Raw genomic sequence first — 24,144 nt, forward strand, 5'->3', positions numbered from 1 at the left:
AGGCCTCTTTCATTTGGAAGGAGGAAGAGTCATGGTAGTGTGACCGTGAATTTGATCAGGTCCTCAGTATTTTAAAGTAGTTCTAGTTTTCCTTTTTTATTTTGAAGTTGCTAAAAACTACTAAAAGGCAGGGCTCTCATTTTCTAAAAGTATGTGTTCCCCCAAAGAGATACAATTTAAGTATTGCTTCTTGATATTTAAAAAAAAGCAGCCTGTTTTTTGCATTCCAAAAATAATGCATGATTTTTGTAGGACTATTAGAGAATACAAATAAGTATGAGAAAGAAGTAGTTCTACCGCTCAAAACCAAATCACTGTTAAACTGCTAATTTTTTTGCATAGCTTCTTCCAGATGTTTTCTCCTATGTTTTTCTTTTAAAAGCAGTGACAATATTATACCTAAATTTTATACATTTTAAAACAAAAAGGTCCTGTTTCAAAAAATGATTTGCAAACATTATTTATAATAACACCGTATAACTGCAATGTAATTTGCCTATTTCCATTTATTCTTATTTGTTTCTTAGGTTTTCTTCAAAGTTAATTATTATAAAATACGTTGCAGTTTCTTTGGAATAATGCTTTTCTTTTTTTTTTCTTTTTTAATTTTTATTTTTACTTTATTTTACTTTACAACACTGTATTGGTTTTGCCATACATTGACATGAATCCACCATGGGTGTACATGCGTTCCCAAACATGAACCCCCCTCCCACCTCCCTCCCCATAACATCTCTCTGGGTCATCACCGTGCACCAGCCCCAAGCATGCTGTATCCTGCGTCGGACATAGACTGGTGATTCGATTCTTACATGATAGTATACATGTTTCAATGCCATTCTCCCAAATCATCCCACCCTCTCCCTCTCCCTCTGAGTCCAAAAGTCTGTTATACACATCTGTGTCTATTTTGCTGTCTTGCATACAGGGTCGTCATTGCCATCTTTCTAAATTCCATATATATGTGTTAGTATACTGTATTGGTGTTTTTCTTTCTGGCTTACTTCACTCTGTATAAAATCGGCTCCAGTTGCATCCATCTCATCAGAACTGATTCAAATGTATTCTTTTTAACGGCTGAGTAATACTCCATTGTGTATATGTACCACGGCTTTCTTATCCATTCATCTGCTGGGAAAACTGGTCAACCACTTGTAAAAGAATGAAACTAGATCACTTTCTAACACTGCACACAAAAATAAACTCAAAATGGATTAATGATCTAAATGTAAGACCAGAGACTATAAAACTCCTAGAAGAGAACATAGGCAAAACACTCTCAGACATAAATCACAGCAGGATCCTCTATGATCCACCTCCCAGAATTCTGGAAATAAAAGCAAAAATAAACAAATGGGATCTAATTAAAATTAAAAGCTTCTGCTCAACAAAGGAAACTATAAGCAAGGTGAAAAGACAGCCTTCGGAATGGGAGAAAATAATAGCAAATGAAGCAACTGACAAACAACTAATCTCAAAAATATACAAGCAACTTATGCAGCTGAATTCCAGAAAAATAAACGACCCAATCAAATAATGGGCCAAAGAACTAAACAGACATTTCTCCAAAGAAGACATACGGATGGCTAACAAACACATGAAAAGATGCTCAACATCACTCATTATTAGAGAAATGCAAATTAAAACCACAATGAGGTACCACTTCACACCAGTCAGAATGTCTGCAATCCAAAAATCTGCAAGCAATAAATACTGGAGAGGGTGTGGAGAAAAGGGAATACTCCTACACTGTTGGTGGGAATGCAAACTAGTACAGCCACTTTGGAGAACAGTGTGGAGATTCCTTAAAAATTGGAAATAGAACTACCTTATGACCCAGCAATCCCACTGCTGGGCATACACACCGAGGAAACCAGAATTGAAAGAGACACATGTACCCCAATGTTCATCGCAGCACTGTTTATAATAGCCAGGACATGGAATAATGCTTTTCTATACCTCTTTAGAACAGATTTTAAGAAACTGGGTCAAAGGATAATAATATCTTTAGGCTTCTGGTATACATATTCTGCTTTATTGACTATGCCAAAGCCTTTTTCTATGTGGATCACAATAAACTGTAGAAAATTCTGAAAGAGATGGGAATGCCAGACCACCTGACCTGCCTCTTGAGAAATCTGTATGCAGGTCAGAAAGCAACACTTAGAACTGGACATGGAACAACAGACTGGTTCCAAATAGGAAAAGGAGTATGTCAGGGTTCTATATTGTCACTGTGCTTATTTAACTTCTATGCAGAGTACATCATGAGAAATGCTGGGCTGGAAGAAGCACAAGCTGGAATCAAGATTGCTGGAAGAAATATCAATAACCTCAGATATGCAGATGACACCACCCTTGTGGCAGAAAATGAAGAGGAACTAAAAAGCCTCTTGATGAAAGTGAAAGAGGAGAGTGAAAAAGTTGGCTTAAAGCTCCACATTCAGAAAACTAAGATCATAGCATCTGGTCCAATCACTTCATGGGAAATAGATGGGGAAACAGTGGAAACAAAGTGTCAGACTTTATTTTGGGGGGCTCCAAAATCACTGCAGATGGTGACTGCAGCCATGAAATTAAAAGACACTTACTCCTTGGAAGAAAAGTTATGACCAACCTAGACAGCATATTCAAAAACAGAGACATTACTCTGCCGACTAAGGTCCGTCTAGTCAAGACTATGGTTTTTCCTGTGGTCATGTATGGATGTGAGAGTTGGACTGTGAAGAAAGCTTAGCACTGAAGAATTGATGCTTTTGAACTGTGGTGTTGGAGAAGACTCTTGAGAGTCCCCTGGACTGCAAGGAGATCCAACCAGTCCATCCTAAAGGAGATCAACCCTGGGATTTCTTTGGAAGGAATGATGCTAAAGCTGAAACTCCAGTACTTTGGCCACCTCATGTGAAGAGTTGACTCATTGGAAAAGACTCTGATGCTGGGAGGGATTGGGGGCAGGAGCAGAAGGGGAGGACCGAGGATGAGATGGCTGGATTGCATCACTGACTCGATGGACGTGAGTCCGAGTGAACTCCAGGAGTTGGTAATGGACAGGGAGGCCTAGCGTGCTGCGATTCATGGGGTCGCAAAGAGTCAGACACGACTGAGCGGCTGAACTGACTGACTGACTGATACACATATACGTTAATTGCTTTCCAAGAGCTGTACCAATTTACATCCAACAGCAGTGTCAGAAAATACTTGCTTCTACATACTTTCACAAAGATGTCAGCTCATCTTGATGAGTACTATAGTCTCAGAAAGTCTTGCATATTAGGAGAATGCATATTAGGAGAACTTATTATAAGCTTAGTAATGGGGTAGTGGTTAATATTTGCTATGAAGGCTTTGGGTAGCTTCGTGAGAGTATTTTACCATACATAAAATAAAAATCAAATTAATATTTCTTATTCTGGCAAAGAATGGGTCTGTAACAGTCAAACAAAAAAATACTTTGGCCATGTCTACCATTAACAAGACATAATAGCAGAAGTTGAAGAGTACGATGGATTATAAGAAGCTTAGCTTTGGGTTGGAAAAGTATGAACACAGAAGGAGTTCAATAACAATATGAGATTTAAATGCATTTCAAAATATAGCAGAAGAGTTTTTCAGGGTTGGAATAAAACTCTGTCAAAGAAGCAATATGGACAATGAAACTTCCAGGAGTTCACAGGGAAGAGAAACCAGTTAATGTGAGATGAGATATATTTGCTAATCACTGATCTTACCATATGTATAGGAAACCTAGAAAAGTCTTTGTCTTAACATTAGTCAAAAGTCTTTGAACAATCAATATCAGAATTTTTGAATTTGTTTAATTAGTGTTTTATAATATTTGGCCATTATATCCCTCATTTCTAGATTGCTGTTCTTTCATTTTATAATTTCTACTTTAAGACTCACTTCTAACAAACTAGGTTGTGACAGATTAACTAAATTCATCCTTGCAGTGAGTGGTAAACTACATGTGCAGCTCATCTAGGACTGGCATCAGAGCTTTGTTCTCTCTGGTATGGACTTACCTTTCATGTCTCTATTGTAATATATGGCTTCCCTGGTGGCTCAGACAGTAAGGAATCTGTGTAATGCGGCAGACAAAGGTTGAACCTTGGGTCAGGAAGATCCGCTGAAGAAGGGAATGGCATCAAACTTCAGTATTCTTGCCTGGAGAATCCTATGGACAGAGGATGCTGGCAGGACATAGTCCATGGGATCCCAAAGAGTCAGACACAACTGAGTGACTAACATTTCATTTCACTTTCATTATAATGTAGTAGTGAGTCAACTGGTGCTACGTTTTATTGTCTAATATCTGTTACATAGAAAAATTATCTTTCTTGGTTGGAAGGATATTATTCATGATAAATGAATACCAGTTTCAACACTAGCAGTCCAGTTTAACCAATGCTACAAATGAATTTTCATCTTATTACTTTGAAGAAATCTATTCATCTTTTTCCAAAGTCTGAAGTTTATATATTCTCATCTAAAAAATTTTTTTATACATTACACATTTTTAAAAATTAACTTATTTAATTGGAGGCTAACCCTAAATCAAATCCCTTATGACGATAGAGTGGAAGTGAGAAATAGATTTAATGGACTAGATCTAATAGACAGAGTGCCTGATGAACTATGGATGGAGGTTGGTGACACTGTACAGGAGACTGGAATCATGACCATCCCCAAGAAAAAGAAATGTTAAAAAGCAAAATGGCTGTCTGAGGAGGCCTTACAAATAGCTATGAAAAGAAGGGAAGCAAAAAGCAAAGGAGAAAAGGAAAGATATACACATTTGAACGCAGAGTTCTAAAGAATGGCAAGGAGAGAGAAGAAACCCTTCCTCAGTGATCAATGAAAAGAAATAGAGGAAAACAACAGAATGGAAAAGACTAGAGATCTCTTCAAGAAAATCAGAGATACGAAGGGAACATTTCATGCAAAGACGGGCTTGTTAAAGGACAGAAATGGTATGGACCTAACAGAAGCAGAAGATATTAAGAAGAGGTGGCAAGAATACACAGAAGAACTGTACAAAAAAGATCTTCATGACCCGGATAATCACGATGGTGTGATCACTCATCTAGAGCCAGACATCTTAGAATGTGAAGTCAAGTGGGCCTTAGGAAGTATCACTACGAACAAAGCTAGTGGAGGTGATGGAATTCCAGTTGAATTATTTCAAATCCTGAAAGACAATGCTGTGAAAGTGCTGCATTCAATATGCCAGTAAATTTGGAAAACTCAGCAGTGGCCACAGGACTGGAAAAGGTTAGTTTTCATTCCAATCCCAAAGAAAGGCAATGCCAAAGAATGCTCGAACTACTGCACAATTGCACTCATCTCACACACTAGTAAAGTGATGCTTAAAATTCTCCAAGCCAGGCTTCAGCAATACATGAACCGTGAACTTTCAGATGTTCAAGCTGGTTTTAGAAGAGGCAGAGGAATCAGAAATCAAATTGCCAACATCTACTGGATCATCAAAAAAGCAAGAGAGTTTCAGAAAAACATCTATTTCTGCTTTATTGACTATGCCAAAGCCTTTGACTGTGTGATTACAATAAACTGTGGAAAATTCTGAAAGAGATGGGAATACCAGACCACCTCACCTGCCTCTTGAGAAACCTGTGTGGAGGTCAGGAAGCAACAGTTAGAACTGGACATGGAACAACAGACTGGTTCCAAATAGGAAAAGGAGTGCCTCTAGGCACCCTGCTTATTTAACTTCTATGCAGAGTCATCATGAGAAAAGCTGGACTGGAAGAAAAACAAGCTGGAATCAAGATTGCTGGGAGAAATATCAATAACCTCAGATATGCAGATGATACCACCCTTATGGCAGAAATTGAAGAGGAACTAAAGAGCCTCTTCATGAAAGTGAAAGAGAAGAGTGAAAAAGATGGCTGAAATCTCAACCTTCAGAAAATTAAGATTATGGCATCCATTCCCATCACCTCATGGGAAATAGATGGGGAAACAGTGGAAATAGTGTCAGACTTTATTTTTCTGGGCTTCAAAATCACTGTAGATGGTGACTGCAGCCATGAAATTAAAAGATGCTTGCTCCTTGGAAGGAAAGTTATGACCAACCTAGATAGCATATTCAAAAGCAGAGACATTACTTTGGCAACAAAGGTCTGTGTAGTCAAGGCTATGGTTTTTCCAGTGGTCATGTATGGACGTGAGTGCTGGAGGATAAAGAAAGCTGAGCACCAAATAATTGATGCTTTTGAACTGCGGAGAAGACTCTTGAGAGTCCCTTGGACTGCAAGGAGATCCAACCAGTCCATCCTAAAGGAGATCTGTCCTGGATGTTCATTGGAAGGAGTGATGTTGAAGCTGAAACTGCAATACTTTGGCCACCTGATGCAAAGAGCTGACTCATTTGAAAAGACCCTGATGCTGGTAAAGATTGAGGGCAGGAGGAGAAGGGGACAACAGAGGATAAGATGGCTGGATGGCATCACCAACTCAACAGACATAAGTTTGGGTGGGCTCCAGGAGTTGATAGACAGGGAGGCCTGGCGTGCTGTAGTTCATGGTATTGCAAAGATTTGGACATGACTGAGTGACTGAACTGAAGAGAACTGAATTACTTTACAATATTGTAGTGGTTTTTGCCATATATTGACATGAATCAGCCATGGGTATATGTTTCCCCCATCCTGAACCCCGCCCCCCCCGCCCTCGCCACCTCCCTCTGCATCCCATCCCTCAGGGTCATCCCAGCGTACTGGCCCTGACTGCCCTGTCTCATGCATCGAACCTGGACTGGCGATCTATTTCACATATGATAATATACATGTTTTAACGTTATCTTCTCAAGTTATCCCACCCTCACCTTCTCCCACAGAGTCCAAAAGTCTGTTCTTTACATCTGTGCCTCTTTTGCTGCCTCGCATATAGGTTCATTTTACCATCTTTCGAAATTCCATATACATGTGTTAATATACTGTATTGGTGTTTTTCTTTCTGACTTACTTCACTTGTATAATAGGCTCCAGTTTTAGCCACCTCATTAGAACTGATTCACATGCCTTCTTTTTAATGTCTGTGTAATATTCCATTGTGTATACGTACCACAGCTTTATTATCCTTTTATCTGCTGATGGACATCTAGGTTGTTTCCATATCCCAGCTATTGTAAACAGTGCTATGATGAACACTGGGGTGCATGTGTCTCTTTCATTTATGGTTTCCTTGGTCACATACACATTTTTATGGTACTTGAAATAAATATATAGTTGATGACTTTATGTCAGATAGGAAGTTTTATATTAAACTTGAAATATTAGAATTTGCCATCCAGAAAGCCATAGTTCCCTATCCAGAACACTAAAGACAAAACAGAGTCCTCATTACCTGAATATTCATCACTCAAGCCAAAGTTCTCACATGATAAAATATTAACTCCATTCATCACTTCACTGACTGTGGCCTACTCAAATATTCTTCCCAGCTCAACACTAAAGCCTGCCCAAGTGAAGTAACTCAGAAACAAGAAAACAAATACAGCGTACTAATGCATATATATGGAATTTACAAAAATGGTACTGATGAACCAATTTGCAGGGCAGGAACAGAGATGCAGATATAGCGAACAGACTGAGGACAAACTGGGGCAAGGAAAGTGTGGGACGGATTGAGACAGTAGCACTGAAACATACATATTCAGTTTAGTTTAGTTCAGTTGCTCATTCGTGTCCGACTCTTTGTGACCCCATGAATCGCTGCATACCAGGCCTCCCTGTCCATCACCAACTCCCGGAGTTCACTCAGACTCATGTCCATTGAGTCCGTGATGCCATCCAGCCATCTCATCCTCTGTCGTCCCCTTCTCCTCCTGCCCCCAATCCCTCCCAGCATCAGAGTCTTTTCCAATGAGTCAACTCTTCGCATGAGGTGGCCAAAGTATTGGAGTTTCAGATTTAGCATCATTCCTTCCAAAGAAATCCCAGGGTTGATCTCCTTCAAAATGGACTGGTTGGATCTCCTTGCAGTCCAAGGGACTCTCAAGAGTCTTCTCCAACACCACAGTTCAAAAGCATCAATTCTTCGGCACTCAGCCTTCTTTACACTCCAACTCTCACATCCATACATGACCACAGGAAAAACCATAGTCTTGACTAGACGGACCTTAGTCGGCAAAGTAATGTCTCTGCTTTTGAATATGCTATCTAGGTTGGTCATAACTTTTCTTCCAAGGAGTAAGCGTCTTTTAACTTAATGGCTACAGTCACCATCTGCAGTGATTTTGGAGCCCAAAAAATAAAGTCTGACACAGTTTCCACTGTTTCCCCATCTATTTCCCATGAAGTGATGGGACCACATGCCGTTATCTTCGATTTCTGAATGTTGAGCTTTAAGCCAACTTTTTCACTCTCCTCTTTCACTTTCATCAAGAGGTTTTTTAGTTCCTCTTCACTTTCTGCCATAGAGGTGGTGTCATCTGCATATCTGAGGTTATTGCTATTTCTCCCGGCAATCATGATTCCAGCTTGTGCTTCTTCCAGCCCAGCGTTTCTCATGATGTACTCATGATGTGCATAGAAGTTAAATAAGCAGGGGGACAATATACAGCCTTGACGTACTCCTTTTCCTATTTGGAACCAGTCTGTTGTTCCATGTCCAGTTCTAAGTGTTGCTTCCTGACCTGCATATAGGTTTCTCAAGAGGCAGGTCAGGTGGTCTGGTATTTCCATCTCTTTCAGAATTTTCCACAGTTTATTGTGATCCACACAGTCAAAGGCTTTGGCATAGTCAAGAAAGCAGAAATAGATGTTTTTCTGAAACTCTCTTGCGTTTTCCATGATCCAGTGAATGTTGGCAATTTGATCTCTCGTTCCTCTGCCTTTTCTAAAACCAGCTTGAACATCAGGAAGTTCACGGTTCACGTATTGCTAACGCCTGGCTTGGAGAATTTTGAGCATTACTTTACTAGCATGTGAGATGAGTGCAACTGTGTGGCAGTTTGAGCATTCTTTGGCATTGCCTTTCTTTGGGATTGGAATGAAAACTGACCTTTTCCAGTCCTGTGGCCACTGCTGAGTTTTCCAAATTTGCTGGCATATTGAGTGCAGCACTTTCATAGCATCATTTTTCAGGATTTGAAATAGCTCAACTGGAATTCCATCACCTCCACTAGCTTTGTTCATTGTGATGCTTTCTAAGGCCCTCTTGACTTCACATTCCAGGATGTCTGGCTCTAGATGAGTGATGACATCATCATGATTATCCGGGTTGTGAAGATCTTTTTTGGACAGTTCTGTGTATTCTTGCCACCTCTTCTTAATATCTTCTGCTTCTATTAGGTCCATACCATTTTTGTCCTTTATCGAGCCCATCTTTGCATGAAATGTTCCCTTGGTAGCTCTAATTTTATTACCATATGTAAAACAGATATCTAATGGGAAGTTGCTGTACAACATAGAGAGCTCAGCCCAGTGTCTGTGACAACCTAGAGGGGTGGGATGTGGAAGGGAGGTTCAAGATGGAAGGGACTTATGCGTACTTATGGCTGATTCATGCTCTTGTATGGCAGAAACCTACACCACATTGTAAAGCAATTACCATCCAATTAAAAATAAAGTTTAAAACTGTAAAAAAAAAAAAAAAGAAAAAGAGCTGTCATTACCCATAATGACCAAAGTTCTGCTATCAGTCTTTCCTTAATCACTGGATGATGTAAATGCATATGTTCTTGGGGATGCTGTTTATGGCAATAAATAATGTAATTCAAATTAACTCAAAGTCAATAATGGGAAATGCAGAATTTCATGAAGTTAATGAATGTGATATCTGAATACTACTCAAGTCACACATAAAGCCAGTTAGGCCAGTTAAAATGAAATAGAGAAAATGGGTAATGATTCATTGGGTGCTACAAAGAATAATAATTTTAATATCAAAGGATTGGAAAGGCCATTGGGAAAGCTGGAAAAAGTGCTGTGCGTATTTTTGCAAAAAAGGAACCTTTTAAAAAGCATGCTAGAAAGTTAAATATTAAGGACAGGATATTATACTGTGTTATCAACTGTGTTAGAAATCACAAAAAAGAAAAATAAATGTTATTCACTCTGTTGATTTTTGTTTTTCCCACAGTTTAAATTATAACCTGTCTTTAAATAGCATTTGGTTTAATACTTTTCATAATAAAGTCTTACTAAACCCTCCTTCTCCGCTCCCATGCCTCTACTATTTACCATAAATCTTTAGTTCCTAGTTCATTTACATTTCTTGTCCTGGTACCATTTATTCTTAGATAACAACAATAATACAGGATAAGTCATAAAATGAATTTTGATTTTTGAAAGTGAATAAAATCCAATTTAAGTGAATTTCTTTTTAATACAGATGTGAACCTTATTTAAATGTGCTCACACTCAAAGCATTCCATAGTTCTGATAGAGTGTTAACAAAGAAAGCAATGTCCATCATCTTCAATCGTTGTTTATACCATGAGTCATTTTAAAAGTGTAGGGAGTTAGGTGAACAAGTGATTAAAGCGCACCTAAATAAATAGAGATCTGAAAATCTGGAAGATTAAAATCAATGAGAAATTTTATGGTTAAGTCAGCTTAGGGATTGAGATGCAGAAGAAATATGGTCATAATTCTGATGAACTTTGCTGTAATGTTTCTCAGCAACTAAAGTATTTTAAAGATACATATTAGAAGTCAAATGACATGATATGGAATAATCTATCAGGTGAAAGAAAAAGTAAAAATTATTTGGAAAGTGATGAAAATCAATGACAATTTTAAAGAATGGTAAGAAAATGCATTCATTTATTAAGAAAAAAAATCCTCTATGTTACATAGTCAACCATTAAATCAAATGTCAGATCTCATGTTTGTAAGAAGAAATAGTTTAATCATGATAACTATTTACTTTGCTGAACTACTACTGCTAAATACTCTATGGAAACTTAAAAATATTGGTCATAAAAACAAGATTTGTTGATATTAAAACCTGTTGAAACTAAATGACAATAGTACTCTGAAGAAGATGCAGGAAAAACAAGTGAAGTGGCCATGTATAGAAATGTGATGAATTACAGTGTACATCCCAATCAATGGTGGTTATTCAATAATATGAGTAATTGTAGTCAGATATTCTCATTATTCAAGAGAAGCTGGAGATTTGGATTTTAATGCAAAACTTTCCAATTTTCAAAGATTATGTGACACAGATAATACAAGCCTGTTAGCTGAATCTAGCCTGTAGGACAGTTGTTTCCAGACTAAGTAAAAAGCAAAGCTATTTTGGTTATCTATGGCTGATTTACATTTATAGTACAGAAAGAAAACATTTAAAATACTCTAGTCCAATTTTCTCATGTCAATCTTCTTTTTTTAGTAAATTCTCAAATGAAAATAAAAAACTGAAATATCATTCTATTCATTTCTAAATGTTTTGACACTTTGCGTATGTGCCAAGTCGTTAAGTCATGTCCAACTCTGCGGCCCCATGGACTGTAGTCTGCCAGACTCCCCTGTCCATGGGATAATCTAGGCAAGAATTACTGGAGTAGGTTGCCATTTTCTTCTCTAGGGTATCTTCCTGACTCAGGGGCTGAGTTTGCATTTCCTGCATTGGCAGGTGGATCCTTGCACCAACTGGGAAGCCCCATTTTGACACTGGGTAGCAGCAGCAGCAGGAGGCAAAAGAGAAAAAAGAAGATACAAGTGCATCTGAACCTGGCAACATTTAGTGAAGAGCAGTTACCATCTCAAAGATATACAACTTCAACCTATACTACTTTTTCTGCTTTCCTTAGTTATTCAGAAAGTCAGAGTGCTGTAAACTGAGCTGTCTGTTTCAGGAGCAGATGGGAAAAATAGCTACTTTTAAATGTGATTAAAATGTGAAGTCTCTGTTTAGTACTTATTTTTCTTTGTAAGCTTCTGATTTTAGGCTTAAGCAACTTTAATCAAGCGAAGATAGATCAGACGGCTGCTGCAGCCCTGGTCCACTGCTTATGTCTCTTCACGGAGAATGCTATAACAACAAACAATTGCAGCAAACAATCAACTCTATCCTTTGCCAAAGCTGCGAGAAAAAGTTATTCATATGTTACTGGGGGGAGTCCAGTGAGGGTGCAAAACATTTGAAGTGGACAGCAACTAGTCATTTTATTTTATTTATTAAAATAAAAATGCACTTACTATTTTGTGTCCTGATTAAGGTGGTTGTGACACAAAACTACATGATGTTAAAATTTATAGAATGAGACATCAAAAAAAGAAAGAAAAAGAAAAGTTTCTTTATGATAATAAGAAAACAAAGCAAGTGAGCCTAGCATGTAGGCATCAGGGTTGTGGACAATTTCAGGTTGATGATCACAGTATCTAATTTGATAGTCACCCAGTTGAGACAGGGACCAATCCCCGACTTTTGGAGAGGAGCACACCAAGGTCCCATGAGAGGGGAATGACTCACCCAAACCCAGGTGGCCAGGAAGTAAAGAAGCCTGGACCAATCCAACAGGCTATATTACAGATGCCTCCACTCTCTATTGTTTAGATGTGTTTGAAACAATACAGTTATTTTTAAAAGAATGTATTTGCTCTTTCATCCCATAAATCCTACTGTGGCAATTTATCCTATAGATATCTGACACATGTACAAAATAACAATATTCACTTTTTTTTTCCTGCTTACTATAGTAATGTTTATGTCAGCAAAAGATTGAAAATAATTCAAATGTTCCTCTGAGGACTGATTAGATGAACAGTAGCAAGTATAATACTTCTAATGGAATATCATGGTATTCTAAGTAAGAATGAAAAAGCTTTCTATATATTAAAACAAAATCAAAATAAAACTCCAAGATATACTGTTCAGTAAAAAAAAGCAAAGTGCAAAACAATATACAGAGTATGCTTCCATTTGTGTAAGAAGTGTAAGAATGTATTTGTTTACACTGTTGTGTTTGTGTGTATAAACAAGTACCAGAAAAATATATAAGGAGCCAGTGATGGCTGGGGCAGATGTGGACAGGAGAGAAAGTAGATTCTCAGTGACTACTTTTTCATACTGTTTTGATTTTTTGAGCCATATATGGAAAGATAAGAAGATAGTTAAGAAAGAGGATAAAAGGAGCTGAGTGGAACTACAAGTTTACATGCTAACCTTTTGCTGGGCTTCTAGGGACTGTAATTTTAGTTTAATGTTTATCTGGCTCTGGTAACAGCAAAGCATGTTCCACTTGTTTCTGCTACATTTGCATCTGGAGAAAGAAGGGAGAGACTTTATTGGAGACTTAGGTGGGGAACATATTTTCTTGTGATTAAAATAGAGCCATCAACTAGGGATAAATAGCTCAGTTCTTAGATTTGTTCAGCATAGTCCACTAAAGGTATGTAATAATTTTATCTGAATAGGGAAGGAAATGCCAGCTGACTTCAGAACTAAAATTAGGATTCCTTTATTGCTGTTCCAAACTGCTAAGAACTAAATATTTTATGCTATGTTTGAAAGAGCAAAGGATTCTAAAACTTTGGTCTCAGCACTTAAATGGTCATATACAAACACTAGATAATATATATCTACTTCACTGCCATCCCCCAAGAATCATTCTTCATAGACTCCTCACAGAGAGCTTTTCCTTATTACAAAAGTACAGGATGGACTGCAAGTAAAACCGACTTTACAGGCATAAGGTAACCTGCTTTCCATATGAGTTTGGTAAAGCCGCTCTAATGATGGCAAGCAATCACAGCTTTCATTTCTAGATTGATGTACGGTTTACAGATTCCATTCTCATGTCTTATTTAACCCCTCCAAACACTGGTATGTGGGTACTATTATCTCTGTTTTAGAAATTAAAAGACAGGTTCAACGAGGTGATGCAGTTGAATAAAATCCCACTTCCAGGGACTGGCAGAGTCCAGACGTATACCCAGATCTTCTGATTCTGAACTCAGATCTATTAGTGCACAGTTATATATAATTATCAATGCCTGTCATAAATACAAACATGATTAGTTTAGATATAACTAGTGATATTTATATCTGATGAAACGATTTAGTCTTAAAGTTGGTCTGTTGCTGCTGCTGCTGCTAAGTTGCTTCAGTCATGTCCGACTCTGTGTGACCCTATACATGGCAGCCCACCAGGCTCCCCCGTCCCTGGGATTCTCCAGGCAAGAACACTAGAGTGGGTTGCCATTTCCTTCTCCAATGCATGAAACTGAAAAGTGAAAGTGAAGTCGCTCAGTCGTATCCGACTCCTAGCGATCCCATGGACTGCAGCCTACCAGGCTCCTCCATCCATGGGATTTGCCAGGCCAGAGTACTGGAGTGGGTTGCCATCGCCTTCTCCAAAAGTTGGTCTATTAAGGTTAAAAAAAAAAAAAGAGTCAAAATGACCATAGAAGATAATTTAAATCACATATAAAGTATAAACATTGTATGAGGAGAAGACAGTCTCAGTAATATTTAAGTCATGGTACAAATTAATATAACACATATACTAGGGTATATACCTAAAAATAAATTTATATATATATTATTTACACATATTTCACTAAAGGATGGCTCTAGGTGAATTTATACAATTAAATGTGCATATCTGTATGATATGCACATTTAACTGTATAGGTACACAAACTGTACTGACAGGACTTATGATCAAGATGACCTATTTGGAGAGCACACATTTTAGAGAGTTTTCTGTTTAAAGTACCTAGTAATTACAGATAAAGTATCTAGAGAAAAAAATGCAACTTCACTGTGAAAATAATAGCTAGTTCATTGAGGGCTTACTGTACGTCATGTGTGCTCAGTTGCTCAGTCATGGCTGACTCCATGACCCCATGGAGTGTAGCCTGCTAGGCTCCTCTGTCCACAGAATTTCCAAGGAAAGAACAAATTAATACTATACTAATGTTAGAAGAATTGATGCTTTTGAACTGTGGTGTTGGAGAAGACTCTTGAGGGTCCCTTGGACTGCAAGGAGATCCAACCAGTCCATTCTGAAGGAGATCAACCCTGGGATTTGTTTGCAAGGAATGATGCTAAAGCTGAAGCTCCAGTACTTTGGCCACCTCATGCGAAGAGTTGACTCATTGGAAAAGACTCTGAAGCTGGGAGGGATTGGGGGCAGGAGAAGAAGGGGATGACTGAGGATGAGATGGCTGGATGGCATCATGGACTCGATGGACGTGAATCTGAGTGAACTCCGGTAGATGGTAATGGACAGGGAGGCCTGGTGTGCTGCGATTCATGGGGTCGCAAAGAGTTGGACACGACTGAGCGATTGAACTGAACTGAACTGAATGTTTTATATATTACCACATTTAATCCTTTACAGATGTCTATGAGGTATATACAAACTCCTAAATACAGATGAGGAAACAAAATGCTTCAAAAGGTAGAATCACACAGGAAGTAAATACTAATGCCATGATTCGAATCCATTCACTTTGAGTCTAGAAATCATGCCCCTGGAATAAGAACTGTTCATATTCTTGTTTGATGCACCAACTCTATGACATTAAACAAGGCAGCAAAATGAATCTTATGTATATAACAGACAATGGTTTTGACAAAGATTCATTTCCTAACTTCCAAATTCTTACATAAAAACTGAAATGATAGCACTTATGATCAAGATGACCATAGTAGGGGAGCACACATTTTAAAGATTTTTCTGTTTCATAAACCTAGTAATTACAGATAAAGTATCTAGAGGAAAAAAAAATACAGTTGTATAAAAAATGCTATGTTATAGAACACAAAGTGGTAGGCAAGGCTGACAGCATAGATTTGTTTGGTTCCCAGTCTGGTAGCAATCAGAGGCACCAAGGGTTGATATTGCATGGTGGTGGGGATTAAAAATAACTCCCTGGCAAAAGACTTGAGCCAGTCTCAATGAATGGACTCTACATTAAGGAATGACTCCTCTATCAAAAGAGGCTGAAAAAAAGCTCTTAGAGCTAAAGGTTATAAAAACCCAGGCGACCAGAGGACACAAAATTTACTTCTTAAAATCAGGCCAAGCCACATACTGACTCAGTGATTAAGGCAGAAAAACAGAGAAAAAAAGTTTCCCTTCAATATGAACCTGCAAAATCATTTCCAAAGTACATGAGGCTAATTAAAGCTAAGAAAATGGTACCTCATTGTGGTTTTGATTTGCATTTCTCGATAATGAGTGATGTTGAGCATCTTTTCATGTGTTTGTTAGCCATCTGTATGTCTTCTTTGGAGAAATGTCTATTTAGTTCTTTGGCCCATTTTTTGATTGGGTCATTTATTTTTCTGGAATTGAGCTGTTTATAATAGCCAGGACATGGAAGCAACCTAGATGTCCATCAGCAGATGAATGGATAAGAAAGCTGTGGTACATATACACAATAGAGTATTACTCAGCCATTAAAAAGAATACATTTGAATCAGTTCTAATGAGGTGGATGAAACTGGAGCCTATTATACAGAGTAAAATAAGCCAAAAGAAAAACACCAATACAGTATACTAACGCATATATATGGAATTTAGAAAGATGGTAACAATAACCCTGTATGCGAGACAGCAAAAGAGACACAGATGTATAGAACAGTCTTTTGGACTCTGTGGGAGAGGGAGAGGGTGGGATGATTTGGGAGAATGGCATTGAAACATGTATAATATCATATATGAAATAAGTCACCAGTCCAGGTTCAATGCATGATACTGGATGCTTGGTGCTGGTGCACTGAGATGACCCAGAGGGATGGTACGGGGAGGGAGGTGGGAGGGGGTTCAGGATGGGGAACATGTGTATACCTGTGGCGGATACATGTTGATGTATGGCAAAACCAATACAATATTGTAAAGTAATTAACCTCCAATTAAAATAAATTAATTTATATTTTAAAAAAGCTAAGAAAAAAAGTCAACAACCTCTACAATTAGGAAAATATGCACATCTACACTGGAATAGTGTCTATTTAGGTCCTCTGTCCATTTTCTGATTGGGTGTTTTGTTTCTTGCTTTTTGGATTTGAGCTGCATGAACTATTTGTAAATTTTGGAGATTAATTCCTTGTTTACAAATATTTTGTCCAAATCTGTGGCTGGTCTTTTCATTTTGATATGGTCTCCTTTGCTGTGTAAAAGTCTTTGAGTTTAATTAGGTCCTATTTGTTTATTTTTGTTTTTACTTCCATTATTCTAGGAGACAGAGTGAAAAAGATATTGCTGTGATTTATATCAAAGGGTGTTCTGCCTACATTTTTCTCTAAGAGTTTTATAGTATCTGGCCTAACATTTAGGTCTTTAATCCATTTTGAGTTTATTTTTGTGTATGGTGTTAGAGAATGTTCTAATTTCACTTTATACATGTAGCTGTCCAGTTTTCCCAGCAACTTTTACTGAAGAAACTGTTTTCTCTATCATATAGTCTTGCCTACTTTGTTGAAGATTAACTGACTATAGATGCATGGGTGTATTTCTGGTCCTATTCTGTTCGATTGTTCTGTATTTCTGCTTTTGTGTCAGTATCACACAACTTTGACTACTGTAATTTTGTAGTATAGCACTGGGAACTCTACTTAATATTCTGAAATGACATAAGTGAGAAAAGAATTTGAAAAAGGATATATGGGATTGAGGGCAGGAGGATAAGGGGACGACAGAGGATGAGATGGCTGGATGGCATCACTGACTCGATGGATGTGAGTCTGAGTGAACTCCAGGAGTTGGTGATGGACAGGGAGGCTTGGTGTGCTGTGATTCATGGGGTCGCAAAGAGTCGGACACGACTGAGCGACTGAACTGAACTGAACTGATATATATAACTGAATCATTTTGCTGTATACTTGAAACTAATGTAATGTTGTAAATCAACTATAGTATAATAAATAAAAATTTTAGAAATTTAGAAAGACTATGCAAAGTTAAAAGAAGAAAAAGTATGCAAAAATAAGAATATACAAGAGGAATCAGAAAACATCTTAAAAATAAGACTTTAAGATTCACAAAGAAATATGTTATAAACAACATCTATAAAAATCAAAGGAAAAGAAAAGACAAGAGTTAGATGTATATGAAAAATAAATAATTTTTGGAGATGAAAATATGCTAGTTGAAAAGGATAATGCTAGTATATAGTAGAAATTCTCGACTGGATATAGAAGAAAAGACAGTAAACTGGAAGACAGGATTAAGAAATTCACAAAGAGTGAGATTCAGAGATATAAAGAGATGAACACTGTGAAATAGCTATTAATGGTCATGGAGGACACAGGCTTTAACATATATGAAAACAGATTATTTCAGACATAGAATATAAAAATCATGTCAGGTAAGCAATGTTTAGACATATGGTTGAGATATTTCTAGTAGTAAAGATCAACATGATATCTAAGATCAAAAGCATCATCATTAAATCTACAGAAAGATACATGAAAACAGATCCACACCTCAACTCCCACATAGAGCAAATATAAGGATAAGAAAGCCTTAATACTATCAGAGAGAAAAAAAGATTATCTGTAAAGTAATAATAATTAAATAGCAGATTTCTTATTGTATCCAAAATGCTGGAAGATAATAGAGCAAGATCTTCAAAGTGCTGAGGGAAAAGTAATTGCAACCTAAACATTTAAAACTACCTACCAGAGGGTGGGATGATTTGGGAGAATGACATTCTAACATGTATACTATCATGCAAGAATTGAATCGCCAGTCTATGTCTGACGCAGGATGCAGCATGCTTGGGGCTGGTGCATGGGGATGACCCAGAGAGATGTTATGGGGAGGGCGGTGGGCGGGGGGTTCATTTTTGGGAACGCATGTAACAATTAAAGATTTTAAAATTTAAAAAAAAAAAAAAAAAACCTACCTACCATTAAGCAGTAGGGCCAAAACTAAAGATATTTCTAGGCCTGTAAGAATTGGTTTACCTGATAGACATGTTTGTTGAAATAACTACTTCTTAAGGCAAGAAAAAACAATACAATGAGGGAAAGCATGGGGCATAAGATGTAATTGTGAGCACAGAAATTAAACTAATCTTTTGAAAAATAAAAGAAAGCAAAAAGACATTATTAAAATTATAGAAAAAATTAAGAAAGTTGGAAGATAAAACATGAAGAGATTAAATGTTTTAACCTCTGAGCCACCAGGGAAGCCCAAGGATAGACTAAATGATTTTAAAACAAGAGAAAATACTGTAGTGCTTATGTATATGAAAATTTATCAGTCATGGTTAAAAAGGTCAAAATATAAGGTTACAGCTTCCAAACCAGCAGAGGAGGAAAAAAAGCAGGAAAAAATATCAGTTAACAGAGAACATGAAAGGAGGAAAAAAAGAAAGGAAAATTAAATAAAACCAAAATAAAATGGCAAAAATAAGTCAAATATATCTATGTCAGCAACAAAGATAAATGCATTAAATTAACTTTTAATAAATAATATGAGAATGGAATTATAAAAATGAATCTAACTTCATAATGTTCAGATGAGATATACCTAGAACTAAATGATTCAGCAGTATACAAACAAAGGAAAATGGAAAAGATATTCCAGGCAGAATTAGCTAAAAGAAAGTAAGAATGTAGAAGATTTGAACAATAGAATTAATAAGTTTTTGTAGCAGCTACATATATATATAAAACACAGCAGCAAAAAACAGAGAATTCCTTTTAAGTACATATGAGGTCATTTTGAAAAAAAATGAGAACATATTAAACTTCAAAACAAATAATTTTACAATTTGTATAGAAATACAAAAAACCTTGAATAGCCAAAGCAATCCTGAGAAAGAAGAATGGAACTGGAAGAATCAACCTGCCTGACTTCAGGCTCTACTACAAAGCCACAGTCATCAAGACAGTATGGTACTGGCACAAAGACAGAAATATAGATCAATGGAACAAAATAGAAAGCCCAGAGATAAATCCACACACCTATGGACACCTTATCTTCAACAAAGGAGGCAAGAATATACAATGGATTAAAGACAGTCTCTTTAACAAGTAGTGCTGGGAAAACTGGTCAACCACTTGTAAAAGACTGAAACTAGAACACTTTCTAACACCATACACAAAAATAAACTCAAAATGGATTAAAGATCTAAATGTAAGACCAGAAACTATAAAACTACTAGAGGAGAATGTAGGCAAAACACTCTCTGACATAAATCACAGCAGGATCCTCTATGACCCACCTCCCAGAATATTGGAAATAAAAGCAAAAATAAACAAATGGGACCTAATTAAAATTAAAAGCTTCTGCACAACAAAGGAAACTATAAGCAAGGTGAAAAGACAGCCTTCGGAATGGGAGAAAATAATAGCAAATGAAGCAACGGACAAACAACTAATCTCGAAAATATACAAGCAACTCATGCAGCTCAATTCCAGAAAAATAAATGACCCAATCAAAAAATGGGCCAAAGAATTAAACAGACATTTCTCCAGAGAAGACATACAGATGGCTAACAAACACATGAAAAGATGCTCAACATCACTCATTATCAGAGAAATGCAAATCAAGACCACAATGAGGTACCATTTCACACCAGTCAGAATGGCTGCGATCCAAAAGTCTACAAGCAATAAATGCTGGAGAGGGTGTGGAGAAAAGGGAACCCTCTTATACTGTTGGTGGGAATGCAAACTAGTACATTGGAGAATCACTATGGAGAACAGTGTGGAGATTCCTTAAAAAACTGTAAATAGAACTGCCTTCAGTTCAGTTCAGTCACCCAGTCGTGTCCGACTCTTTGCGACCCCATGAATCGCAGCACGCAAGGCCTCCCTGTCCATCACCAGCTCCTGGAGTTCACTCAGATTCACGTTCATCGAGTCAGTGATGCCATCCAGCCATCTCATCCTCTGTTGTCCCCTTCTCCCCCACGCCCAAGGTAAGAGAAACCCATGTAAGATGGTAGGTGTTGCAAGAGGGCATCAGAGGGCAGACACACTGAAACCATACTCACAGAAAACTAGTCAATCCAATCACACTAGGACTACAGCCTTGTCTAACTCAATGAAACTAAGCCATGCCCAGCGGGGCAACCCAGGGCGGGCGGGTCATGGTGGAAAGGTCTGACAGAATGTGGTCCAGTGGAGAAGGGAATGGCAAACCACTTCAGTATCCTTGCCTTGAGAACCCCATGAACAGTATGAAAAGGCAAAATGATAGGATACTGAAAGAGGAACTCCCCAGGTCAGTAGGTGCCCAATATGCTACTGGAGATCAGTGGAGAAATAACTCTAGAAAGAATGAAGGGATGGAGCCAAAGCAAAAACAATACCCAGTTGTGGATGTGACTGGTGATAGAAGCAAGGTCTGATGCATAGGAACCTGGAATGTCAGATCCATGACTCAAGGCAAATTGGAAGTGGTCAAATAAGAACTGCCTTATGACCCAGCAATCCCACTGCTGGGCATACACACTGAGGAAACCAGAATCGAAAGAGTCACGTGTACCCCAATGTTCATTGCAGCACTGTTTATAATAGCCAGGACATAGAAGCAACCTAGATGTCCATCAGCAGATGAATGGATAAGAAAGCTGTGGTACATATACACAATGGAATATTACTCAGCCATCAAAAGGAATACATTTGAATCAGTTCTAATGAGGTGGATGAAACTGGAGCCTATTATACAGAGCGAATGAAGTAAGCCAGAAAGAAAAACACCAATACAGTGTAGTAACACATATATATGGAATTTAGAAAGATGATAACGATAACCCTGTATGCGAGACAGCAAAAGAGATGCAGAGGTACAGAACACACTTTTTGACTGTGGGAGAGGGACAGGGTGGGATGATTCGGGAGAATGGCATTGAAACATGTAAAATATCATATAAGAAACGAATCACCAGTCTAGGTTCGATGCAGGATACAGGATGCTTGGGGCTGGTGCACTGGGATAACCCAGAGGGATGGTACGGGGAGGGAGGTGGGAGGGGGCTTCAGGAGTGGGAACTTATGTACACCCATGGCGGATTCATGTTGATGTATGGCAAAACCAATACGGCATTGTAAAGTGAAAAAAACAAACACACACACACACACACACAAAAACACAAAATAAGCCTCAAAAAGTATCAAAGAATCAGAATCATACAGACCAGTCATCTGATCATAATGAACTACTGATTCGTGTAAAACCACAGATAAATTTCAAGTGTATTACATTAAGTGAAAGAAGACAAAATCAGAAGACTACAGGTGATACAATTATATTTATACAATAATATGGAAAAGGGACAAACCACTGGTTTCCAAGGACTGGAATTGAAGATATGAAAGACTACAAAGGCACACAAAGAAATTTTTGTAGGTGACGGATATTCTATACCTTGATTATGATGGTGAAAAAAGAAAGTAAGAATGTAGAAGATTTGAACAACAGAGTGAATAAGTTTTTGCAGCAGCCATATATAGAACACAGCACCAAAAAATAGAGAGAAAAATGAATATGTACATTTGCCAAAATTTGCCAAATGAATATGTACATTTGGCAAATGTATAGAGCTGTATACACTAAAAAAGGTAATTTTACTCTATGCAAGTTATACCCTAATTAACCTGATTTCGAAACCCTGCTCAATTTAAGAAATGTATTACTTCAGATGTATTTATTAAATCAGAAAAAAGTTTTAAAACATTTTTGAAAGTTCTGAAACATTTGATTAAATGTTTCAATCAAAGATCTGGAGAAGGAAATGGCAACCCACTCCAGCATCCTTGTCTGGAAAATCCCATGGACAGAGGAGCCTAGTGGGCTGCAGTCTATGGGGTCGCAAAGCGCTGGGCACACCAGAGTGACTAACACTTCACTTCTTCAATCAAAGAAGTGAGAATAAAGGAGTAAATATGAGAAAGAAGAAGGGAGGAAAGGATAAAGATAATGTAAACCAATTTCTAGTCAAATTCATGAAGAAAGCAAACAAAACATATTATGAATGAGAAGGGGACACTATCATACATGGATATGAAAAATAATAAAATATTAAAAACAACTTTAGGAGGTATTTGATACTTTGGAGGAACTGTACAAGTTATGCCTATTTTTTTAATCTTTAAGTAAAGGGATAGGTTTTAAAAATGCTTCATAGTGTCATAATACAATCAAATTTTAATGGTCTATATTCCTCCTGAGACCTCACCAGGAACATTTTCCCTACTCAAATCTTACACATCTTTTCAGTCCCAAGGCTCTGAGATTTCCGTAAGTTGTTCCCATTTCTCATAACTGCTCTCTAATTACCTTCTCTACATGATTATTGTTCATTCAATCAGACTTTACGCTTACTTTGCCTTCTCAGATGGGCTTAACAAAATGCTCTATAAATACTGTGAATAACAACTGAAAATTGTTCCTCAAGAATGATGTTGAAGAAGGGAAGACACAATTGCTCTCGAAAGTTACAAGAGTAACTCAACTGAGTACACTGAAACTAGAAAAAAAAGATAAGCTTTCTCTTTTCCTCTTCCTTGGGTTTCAAGTTTTTGAAAGAACTAATACAATCTTTATCAATTTCTGAACTCTTGGTACTGGATACATATAGGACTGTTCTTTATGTTAAGAAAACAAACAAAAAACACGCTCCATCATATACATGAAAATAAAGTGTTTGTTCTGAAGAGTCACACTAAATAGTTACCTACAAAAGGAATGTATGTCAAGAAATAGCACATCAATTAGAAAAAAAAAAATCTGAATTGTAACTAATGGCAATTCATAATTCTCGACCGGAAACTAGACTGGAGAAAAAAACTACTATAACAGGACAGTGTTGAAATAATAGCCAAGTTTGAATATAGACTGTGTATTAGATAACAATATTTTACCAATGTTAAGTTTAAACTTTCTGATGTCAGTAACTGTTTTAAGTCATGTAAAAGAATGTTCTTACTTTAGGAGATACCTACTGATACCTACCTACTGTCTACCTATTTAGACAAAAGTTTAGCCAAATAATGATAATGGTTTAGCCAAATAATAAGTGATGCATGGATATGACAAGAGATAAACCAAATGTGGTAAATGTGAAAAATGGATCAAGGTGAAGAGTATAATGATATTAATTAAACTATTCTGCCCAATTTTCTGTAGCTTTGAGATTTTTCAAAACAAAAAAAATTTTAAACAGTCAAATATATAAGTATCCAAGAAATACTTCAAATTAA

General features: G+C 37.3%; 1 protein-coding gene across 3 annotated transcripts in view; it reads right to left on the bottom strand.

Annotated features, from left to right (window-relative positions):
• Positions 1 to 24,144, bottom strand: part of MBD5 (methyl-CpG binding domain protein 5) — a 477,029-nt gene that overhangs the window by 181,416 nt on the left and 271,469 nt on the right. The window contains exon 4 of one of the 3 annotated variants that reach the window (XM_069577617.1): positions 13,138 to 13,234. The exons of the other annotated variants lie outside the window; for them this stretch is intronic. The gene's annotated coding sequence lies outside the window, so the exon portion shown is untranslated. The remainder of the gene's footprint in view (positions 1 to 13,137; positions 13,235 to 24,144) is intronic. 3 annotated transcript variants of the gene reach the window in all.

Source organism: Ovis canadensis, chromosome 2 (genome assembly GCF_042477335.2).
Source record: "Ovis canadensis isolate MfBH-ARS-UI-01 breed Bighorn chromosome 2, ARS-UI_OviCan_v2, whole genome shotgun sequence".
In the NCBI taxonomy this organism is placed as follows: domain Eukaryota; kingdom Metazoa; phylum Chordata; class Mammalia; order Artiodactyla; family Bovidae; genus Ovis; species Ovis canadensis.